Source organism: Eurytemora carolleeae, unplaced genomic scaffold, assembly GCF_000591075.1.
Source record: "Eurytemora carolleeae unplaced genomic scaffold, Eaff_2.0 scaffold14, whole genome shotgun sequence".
Taxonomy (NCBI): Eukaryota; Metazoa; Arthropoda; class Copepoda; order Calanoida; family Temoridae; genus Eurytemora; species Eurytemora carolleeae.
In genome coordinates, this window is record NW_019396079.1 from 151,322 (window position 1) to 162,283 (window position 10,962).

The following is a 10,962-nucleotide window of genomic DNA, read 5'->3' on the forward strand; positions in this document are numbered from 1 at the left end:
AGAACCTATAACCCTGAATCTAGATTCTAGAATCTAGAATCTAGAACCTAGAACCCTGAATCTAGATTCTAAAATCTAGAATCTAGAACCTAGAACCCTGAATCTAGATTCTAGAATCTAGAATCTAGAACATGGTACTGTTCCCGAAGAGGTCTGCAGATTTTCCTATTTTTATTGGTTTCAATGTTTAAGAAAAATTTAAAAGCAATATTTTGAAACTTCTAAACCTCTCAATCTGTTTTGGGTCATTTGAGTTTCCACAAAAAATGTTGACCTAATTTTGAAGTTGCTGGAATAAAAAAAGTAAAGCTAAAAATACATAAATAGTTGAATTTAGAATCTAGAATCTAGAATCTAGAAAGTTGATGATAAATTGATTATATATAAATTACGTCTCGACATGCTTCGATGCTATTATTACAGCAGGTGGATTGGGCAGTAAGGGGGGCAGGGGTGTAAAATATTATTACAGCAGGTGGATTGGACAGTAAGAAAGGGGGATATGGAAGGAAGACGAAATTATAATTTTATAGTAATTTATTAGTTTTTCAAAAACATGAAACAATGTACCAAGTATACAATCAAAAATTTCGTTCTACTAAAATCACTTTTACGAAAAATTTAAATAAGAAATTTAAAATTCAAAATACTCATTATATACAAAAATAAATATTCCCAAAATAATTGCATTCGTAAACAACAAAAAAACTGCAAAAAATGACATGCAAAATCTTATTGGAAACTTCTCTGTGATATTGAAACCATTTTTAATATATCGAACTATCTAGGTGCGTAGTTTACAATACAATTCTACTTTAAGCAGAGAATTCATGTCACAATAAACATAGAAATTTAAGGCATTAAAATCGTCTTTGATTGAAAAGTTTTCAGGGAAAACAATTTTACCTCTCCGGGCTTTCAAATCTGTGTTCTACCATCTTTGTGACTGAAAAAAATGAAAATATTATTGTATAGATCCTGAGACAGCCTTGAACACCTATGAAAATACAATAAATTGATATGAACACAAAAAAAAACAATCTATTTAGATTGAATTAATAGAAAAAAAGTTTTAAAAAATGAGAAAATACTAAATATGTTAAGGCACAAATTATCCAGGCGTTGAAATACTAAATATTTTAAGGCACAAATTATCCAGGCGTTGAAATACTAAAGATTTTAAGGCAAAAATCACCCAGACGTTGAAATACTAAATATTTTAAGGCACAAATTATCCAGGCGTTGAAATACTAAATATGTTAAGGCACAAATTATCTAGGCGTTGAAATACTAAATATTTTAAGGCACAAATCATCCAGACGTTGAAATACTAAATAAATAAATAAAGATAGATAGATAGATAGATAGATAGATAGATAGATAGATAGATAGATAGATAGATAGATAGATAGATAGTTAGATAGATAGATAGATATATAGTTAGATAGATAGATATATAGATAGTTAGATAAATAGATAGAAGGATAGATAGAAGAATAGATAGATCGATAGATAGATAGATAGATAGATAGATAGATAGAAGGATAGATAGTTAGATAGATAGATAGAAGGATAGATAGTAAGATAGATAGATAGATAGATAGATAGAATGATATATAGTTAGATAGATAGATAGAAGGATAGATAGTAAGATAGATAGATAAAAAAATCATGCAGGGTGAGTCACGGTAACCTGGGCAAACGATGATTCAGTGAAAACTAATCAATTAATATTTTTGATAAATTTATTATTTTTCATTGTTTTTTGTTGCTACATGAACGCTGACTTCCTCCAGCTACACAGCTGCTACTTTTCCCTCTAATATTGCTACTTTTATTGCTAAGGGATGTATGACGGGGGGGGGGCTGTACCCTATATATCTTGTCGAACCACCCCTTGTTTTTTAATTAATGTGCATGCGCATGCAATGGAATTATGTGAAAAATAATTAAGAAACGTATATTTGAAAATTTAATATTAGAATTTTCAAAATGTACAAAAATGTTTTTTCCTTGATCCCTTTGGTTTAAAAAAGATTTAGGGTCTGTGAGAACTAAACAAGATTTCCAACTGTATATACCAGCAGCGGGAGCAATCCATCCCTGCAGACCTTTTCTCAGCCAAGAACATGACGCTTTTACAAATTGGGTTAATTGTTTATAAAGGTATTAAAGAGACTGTCTTTGTAATTTCAAGAATGGCCTTCAAAGCGCTACACTTTAAACTTTTATCTGATCAATAATGTGGGAAATAGTTTCGTTTTTCTACCATGGAAATTCTGTCAAGTTTCTCCATAGTTTCCGGTGCAAAAATGCGCAAGCCACTGTTCAGAAAATTACAATTGAAAACAATCAATTTTCAAAGAGAAAATTATGTATATCTCCATGCATTCTTGATCAGAAAATGGTTTTCAAGGTATCGTTTTGAATCTTACAAGACATTATATAATGGAGATTCACCGTCCTGTACTGTATTGTAATAATTATGGTTGTTATAATTCTCCTTGTCCAAACCAGAATTTACAAATGTCAAATATCAAAACTTCAGGATCATTGACAATTCTTTAGTTTTTTTTGGAGGATTTCTATTTGAATTAGCAGGGTAATTATAGTGTACACTCTACATTTCTTTCCGCTTTTAGTTTCTTTAAATGTATTCTTCATGTGTCCTTTCAAATTAAAGGTGGATNGGTACAGGATGAAAGGGGGGGATGGTAAAAGGGGCGATGGAAGTTTAATCTTCATGGTAATACAAACTGTATTGTGATCTGGAAGGTGAATTCCCAACCTATAGTTTTAGACTATCTGACCATTAACCAAACTTAATTGAAATGTCTCAACTTTTTGAAAGGATTGTTTAAGTAGTTTTTACATTTTTAATCGAATTACTTCTTTGCAACTCAGAAGAAGTCAGTCAATTTAGAGCAAATTCAAATTTTTCAATGATTAACTTCAGATGGTTAAAACCCTGTGTTGAAACTTAACCCCTACCCCCCCTTCTTCTAACCCTGTTGAGGTTGAGAATTCAAAACTAAAAATCTAAACATGCACACGTCTGAACATCTGAACATCTGAAAGTTAAGTATTTGTAAAAGTTCACGAACTAATCGTTTCACGACATAATTTCATCACGCCATGCAGTTTAGGTCTCTAATGTTATTATGACGAGAGGTAAATATTCTATAATTTAAGCAAATACAAACACTGCTCCAACCCACTTTCCCCAATTGAAAATAAAATATGGGAATTTTGGGGCCCTTTCCCCAATTGAAAATAGAATATGGGAATTTCGGGGCCCTTTCCAAAATTGAAAAAAGAATATGGGAATTTTGGGGTAAAACTATGAATTTAGAAGTCTGGAAGGAAAATATTCTACACTTTACTCGTACGTGTTTAAAGTAAGTTCATTTTTTGGGCGAAACGTTGTATAATTTTACAACATTTTGCCACCTTTTTCACAAAATGATGGACCAATTTTTAATTTGCAATTTACGTCTGTTTAATCCCCCCCCCATCATGATTAATGAAGAACAAGATATCGTTTACATCTAATCCGGATATAAAGGAATTACCGGGATACAGTATCGGATATTACACTTGATAATATCCTTGTATTCAATGCAGAATTTTGTCTCGTGTAATGTAAACCTGTAAGTGTTGCAATGCAATACGATTTTTTACGGCAAGGTGTCATGGCTGCTTTATATATTTTAAGGATTTTACTTGGCAAAGACACCTATAAGCGGTTACAAACTCGTCATTAAATGTAAAACGTATAATTTCAAATGTTACCTATAAATGTAAAATTATAATATTCTAATTATAATAGGAGCGTACCTAAAATTTCTAGGCACCTATGTATGTGTTTTCGTATAACATGGACACAATTTTTATATCAATTTCTCGAGACGGGTTCATCAGATCAACTCATTAAATGTTTAGGCATATTCTTTTACCTTAACAGTCCCTGTAATGCTCCAAAAAGTTTACAATTTTTTGAGGAATGCCAACAGCTTTTTTGAACTGATATATACATATTACATGTCTGCCATGCGTTTACATATTCGATGAAAACTGAATCTTTTGGTTAGTTTCTATTAATTTCACATGAGACTATTTACTTGCTATATTGAAGGGAAACTGTATGCATTGAATGTCACGAGTACACGTTGAGCTGAAGTTAATTTTGATTTGATTGAAAATCCGACATATTTTCGACAATGATAGTTGCCATGGCAAATAAAAGCAAAAATTTAGTTGTACTGCTAAACCAAAACCTCATTTAGACTTTTAAGCATGAGAGGACCCACAGTTTTTTAATAAAATGCTTGCCGGTTGAAATCTTTAAAAAAGATAAAAAGAGAAAGCGCAGTATTTTACTTTGCTTGGAATTTAAATTCATAAATCTTGACTTTAAACCTATTCATAAATATTTAACGTTCATATTTAATTACTTCCATTATATCATACGTTACTGATAAAACCTTATGCGGGCGCGTTTAATTTTTAAAAACATCTATAATAAAATTCTTCGTTCATATATATGTTTGTTAACTATGGATGGCCAAACTGCTGGAACATAAATTGGCTGACATTTTAAATTTTTTTAGGAAACCCAAAACCGTTTTTTTAAAACTAATTTATTTAGTTTTCAAAATTCAACGGCAACGCCGGGCACTTCAGCTGATAAGAAATAAAAATGAAATCTGATTTACCCTCGAGTAGTAAAAAACAAAATATAGATTGAATAAATTAGTTCTGGTATTCTTGGTTTATACAGATTGTAAAACGCGTAAAAAAAGAACCACAAACAAATATTTAAAAATAGAACTAACCATTGTTAGACAAGGTTATAGTACAAGAAGGCACTATTAAAAATATTAAAAATATTTTAAATACTAATTGTCTTCATTCAAGTTTATAATTTACACTGCAGAAAAACAGGTATTTCAAAGAACAAAAGGAATTCATTGACCACATTTAATCCAGATTTAACAGTTTTTATATACTAAATAAAAAGGAGTTTGAATGAATATATTAAAGATCTTTTGTGTCCTAAAAGGCAAACAGTAAATATATGTATTTTAACTCACTTATCTCAAACTGTTATTCATGTATTTCTGAATAAATAAATGTACCATCCTAAGTTCTGGGCTAGCTATTGATTCTGATTGAGCTACATAACCCCCCCTCTCTTCCTAATATTTTCCCTCTACTTATTGGACGAAACACCTCCAATAGTATGATTTAATTATCATATACAATAACATCCGGGTTTGCCATTAAAGACGGCCAATGATGGCTTGGCAAATCCCGTCATTAAAGTGTTAGTTTAAAGAATATATCTATGTAAAATTATGTACTTTAATGATATCTGTTATGAATGATATCATCTGTTTGAAGAAAATGCCTTCCGAAATCTCAAGATTAACAATAAGATTAGTTAAACTGTTTTTCAAAATGCTGCGTTAAAAAGACGACTTTTTATCATGAATACTTTGTTTCTATGTCTCGATGCACTTAAACAATTATGACAACAATAAGAAAAGGGGAGCATTCATAGTAATACTTAATTTTAGTAATAATAACTCAGTCTTATTAGGAGCAAATATACAGTCATAGAGGATTAGAGGGGGGGGGGGGGGGGTATTGGTAAAAAACTTAAAGTAAAAAGGAGGGAAAACGTTTCAGTTTTTCAAACACAATGTCGTGACAGCTAATTTACATGAATCATATTTTCTAATTTCTTTTTCCAAATTTTGCTGAAATTATTCATTTCCGATAAATATCATTCCTTGACGCGCACACTCAGGTCAAGCTTCAGCACTTTTAAATGCGTCGCGAAGGAAGATGGTGGGGAGAGGGGGAGTGGATTGCGTCAATAAGGAAAAGTAAAGGGAGGTTGAGTCATTACAACTCGAGTGTGTACCATGTACGGTTACCTGGATTGTTTTTTCCTTTTTCCTACTGTTCCTATATCTACGTACTTATATATTTACCTACTGCTCCTATATCTATACGTACTTATATATTTACCTACTGTTCCTATATCTATACGTACTAATATATTTATCTACGTACTTATATATTTTTCTACTGTTCCTATATCTACGTAGTACGTATTTATATATTTATCTACTGTTCCTATATCTACGTACTTATATATTTATCTACTGTTCCTACATCTACGTACTTATATATTGATCTAGTGTTCCTATATCTACGTACTTATATATTGATCTACTGTTCCTATATCTACGTACTTATATATTTACATACTGTTCCTATTTCTACGTACTCATATATTTATCTACTGTTTCTATATCTACGTACTTATATATTTACCAACTGTTCCTACATCTACGTACTTATATATTGATCTACTGTTCCTATATCTACGTACTTATATGTTTACTGTTCCTATATCTACGTACTTATATATTTACATACTGTTCCTATTTCTACGTACTCATATATTTATCTACTGTTTCTATATCTACGTACTTATATATTTACCAACTGTTCCTACATCTACGTACTTATATATTGATCTACTGTTCCTATATTTACGTACTTATATATTTACCTACTGTTCCTATATCTAAGTACTTATATATTGATCAACTGTTCCTATATCTACGTACTTATATATGTATCTACTGTTCCTATATCTACGTACTTATCTATTGATCTGTATCTACTGTTCCTATATCTACGTACTTATCTATTGATCTGCTGTTCCTATATCTACGTACTTATATATTGATCTACTGTTCCTATATCTACGTACTTATATATTGATCTACTGTTCCTATATCTACGTACTTATACATTTACCTACTGTTCCTATATCTACGTACTTATATATTGATCTACTGTTCCTATATCTACGTACTTATATGTTTATCTACTGTTCCTATATCTACGTACTTATATATTGATCTACTGTTCCTATATCTACGTACTTATATATTGATCTACTGTTCCTATATCTACGTACTTATACATTTATATACTGTTCCTATATCTACGTACTTATATATTTATCTACTGTTCCTATATCTACGTACCTCCTAATCCTCCAGAGCCTCCTAATCTATTTCAAACCATCCTGTTCACATATAAACCTTCCTATTTACTTCTGACCCTTCCTATTCACTTCTAAACCTTCCTTTTCACTTCTAAACCTTACTTTATTCTCCTCCAGAGCCTCCTAATCTATTTCAAACCTTTCTATTCCCTTATAAACCTTACTATTCACTTATAAACCTTCCTTTTCACTTCTAAACCTTACTTTTGTCTTCCAGAGCCTCCCAACCTATTTCAAACCTTCCTGTTCTCTTATAAACCTTCCTATCTCCTTCTAAACCTTCATATTTACTTATAAACCTTCCTATTTTCCTCCAAAGCCTCCTTATCTGCTTCAAACCTTCCTTTAACTTGTAAACCTTCCTATTCACTTTTAATCCTTCCTATTTCCTTTTAAACCTTCCGATTCTTCTCCAGAGCCTCCTAACCTATTTCAAACCTTCCTATTCTCCTTCAGAGCCTCCTGATCTATTTCAAACCTCCCTGTTCACTTATAAACCTTTCTATTCACTTCTAATTCTTCTTATTTCCTTCTGTACCTTCCTATTCTCCTCCAGAGCCTCATAACTTTTTTCAAACCTTCCTGTTTACTTATAAACCTTCCTATTCTCCTCCAGAGCCTCCTAATCTTTCTCAAACCTTTCTGTTCACTTATTAACCTTCCTATTTACTTTTAACCCTTCACATTTGCTTCTAAACCGTCCTATTCAAGCTTATAAAGCTTCCTATTTACTTCTAACCCTTTCTATTTACTTCTAATCCTTCCTATTTACTTCTAAACCTTCCTATTCTCCTTCAGAGCCTCCTAATATATTTTAAATCTTCCTATTCACTTTTAACCTTTCCTATTCACTTATAATCCTTCCAATTTCCTTCTAAACCCTCCTATTTTCCTCCATACCCTCCTAACATCTTTCAAAATTTCCTATTCATTTATAAACCTTCCTGTTCACTTCTAACCCTTCCTATTTCCTTTTAAACCTTCCTATTCTCCTCTAGACCCGCCTAACATCTTGCAAACCTTCCTGTACACTTATAAACCTTCCTGTTCTCACCCAGACCTTCTTTTTCTCTTTCAAACCTTCCGATTCACTTCCAAATGTTCTTGTTCTCCTTTAATCCTTCCTATTCTCCTCCAGACCTTCCAATTCTCTTTCAAACCTTCCGACTCATTTCTGTCTAACCCTTCCTTCTTTTCCAGTCCTTCCTATTCTCATTCAAACTTTCCAACTCACCTATCATCCTTCTTTTCCCTTCAGACCCTTCTATTTTCCTCCAAAAACATTCCTATTCACCTCTAATCCTTCCTATTCTCTTTCAAACTTCTAAACTTTTATATTCTCTTACTTTCCTACTTAATCTAAACCATCATATTCTCTTTCAAACCTTCATATTCTCTTTCAAACCTTCCTATTCACTTCTAAACCTTCCTATTCACTTCTAAACCTTCTAATTCACTTCTAAACCTTCGTATTCTCCTCCAGACCTTCTTATCCTTTTCAAACCTTTCTATTCTCATCCAGACCTTCTAATTGTGTTTTCCTCCAATTGTAAAAACAAAACATTTAACTTGGCATTTAAAGTTTAAAGTTAAATGTTAATGTTAAATGCATCTCATCATGGTATCATCCATTACCAAGCTCTTGTTCAACGCATAGACAATATTTTAATGACGTCATAACTTCCTCGACTACAATTGGAAAATAAATTGCGTCTAAAGACATTAATTTCTTAATTTAAATTCCTTTTCCACTGCAAACACATATTTACTAAAGAGTATTGTTTATGTATAATAAATACAGGCCTGCACTGTGAATTAAAATTTGTAAATGTTGACGCTAATATTTATCAGAGTTTTCAACTTTTCATATCCAGGGCTATAACAAAAATCTATTTACATTCAGAGCTATAAAAAAAATTAATTCAAACTGAACAGCAAATCAATTGTATCCTGCATCTCTAGTCCCCTGACTCTTGTCTCTCTAGTTCCTTTGACTCCTGTATCCCTGGTCCCCTTGACTCCTGTATCCATGGTCCCCTTGACTCCTGTATCCATTGTCCCCTTGACTCCTGTATCCATGGTCCCCTTGACTCCTGTATCTCTGGTCCCCCTTGACTCCTGTATCCATGGTCCCCTTGACTCCTGTATCCATGGTCCACTTGACTCCTGTATCTCTGGTCCCCCTTGAATCTTGTATCCCTGGTCCCCCTTGAATTCTGTATCTCTAGTCCCCTTGACTCCTGTATCTCTAGTCCCATTGACTCCTGTATCTCTAGTCCCATTGACTCCTGTATCTCTGGTCCCCTTTGACTCCTTTATATCTGGTCCCCCTTGGCTCCTGTATCCCTGGTCCCTTGACTCATGTATTCCTGGTCTCTTGAGTCATGTATCCCTGGTCTCTTGAGTCATGTATCCCTGGTCTCTTGAGTCATGTATCCCTGGACCCCTTGACTTCTGTATCTCTAGTACCCTTGACTCTTGTATCCCTGGACCCCTTAACTCATGTATCTCTAGTCCCCTTGACTCTTGTGCATGTTTGCATGAAGTGTGTCGATGGATTCGAACGTGTAAAATCAGATAAAGGTCCACTATGCAGACTACAGAGTCGGAGCATATTCATTAAATACGTAATTTCACATTCCTAGCATACGACACATAGATCTCTACACCATACCACAGGAAGGAAATTATAATTGAAAAGGGTTCTCAGTCCATGAAAGGTTCAGGTTCATTGAATTCGTACTTTTTATGACTCATTAAAAATGTGATTAACAAGTTTAAACCAAATAGATTCCTAACCTTTAATTAGGAATCCTAAACTCACAACATATTCTAGGAACCTGGTTTCAAGTGGTGAAATAAAACAAAAGTTTTGCTATCAAAACACCGAAAGAAACATTGGTAACCCCCACTTGAATTTCTTTTAGTGAAAGAATTCAGTTAACATATATTGATGAGCTGGATTTGGATCTGCATCACACAGATCCAAATATTAATGAGCTGGATTTGGATCTGCATCACACAGATACAAATATTGATGAGCTGGATTTGGATCTACATCACACAGATCCAAATATTAATGAGCTGGATTTGGATCTGCATCACAGATACAAATATTGATGAGCTGGATTTGGATCTGCATCACACAGATTCAAATATTAATGAGCTGGATTTGGATCTGCATTACACAGATCCAAATATTGATGAGCTGGATTTGGATCTGCATCACACAGATTCAAATTGCTATGAAAAGTTGCATCAACTTTAAAGACTGGGTCGAATTTTTAAGTGTCACAACGCATTGGCTTTTCAACTTGCCACACTTACTCACTTTTACTTTAATAAACCTTAGATATGTTCATTGTTATCTTAATCCATCTTGCTACAGGACCTCAGAATATCATCGAGCTATCCTTGAATTAACTTTTCCTCCGTGGAATTAATCTCAAAGCATAGCTAATGTCATGACATTGAAATATAACGTTGAATATAAAAAGTTCTGAATTGATCTTTCATGATTTTTAGTTTTATATTCAGTCACCGGTATCTGAATATACGTAGGTCTAGACCTGTTCAAAGGTTATCAATTAGCAATTGAAATAGATATTTGTAGAAAAAAATATACTTAAATTTCGATATAAAAACATTGCTGAGCGTGTTCAATGTTTACATTCCTCCCAGAAACTCAGTATATTTTGTTTATAAACATGGCTATGGGAGATATCCTGGTAAACATTTTTCTTGGACATACATTTGCTAAGATTATTTACATTTTAGTGAAAGTAATTATCTGATTCAGAGGTCGTTTAAAAATATACAAAGTAAAATGCCAAGATGTGTGCAATTTCAGTTCAAAACTGTACTGTATTGTA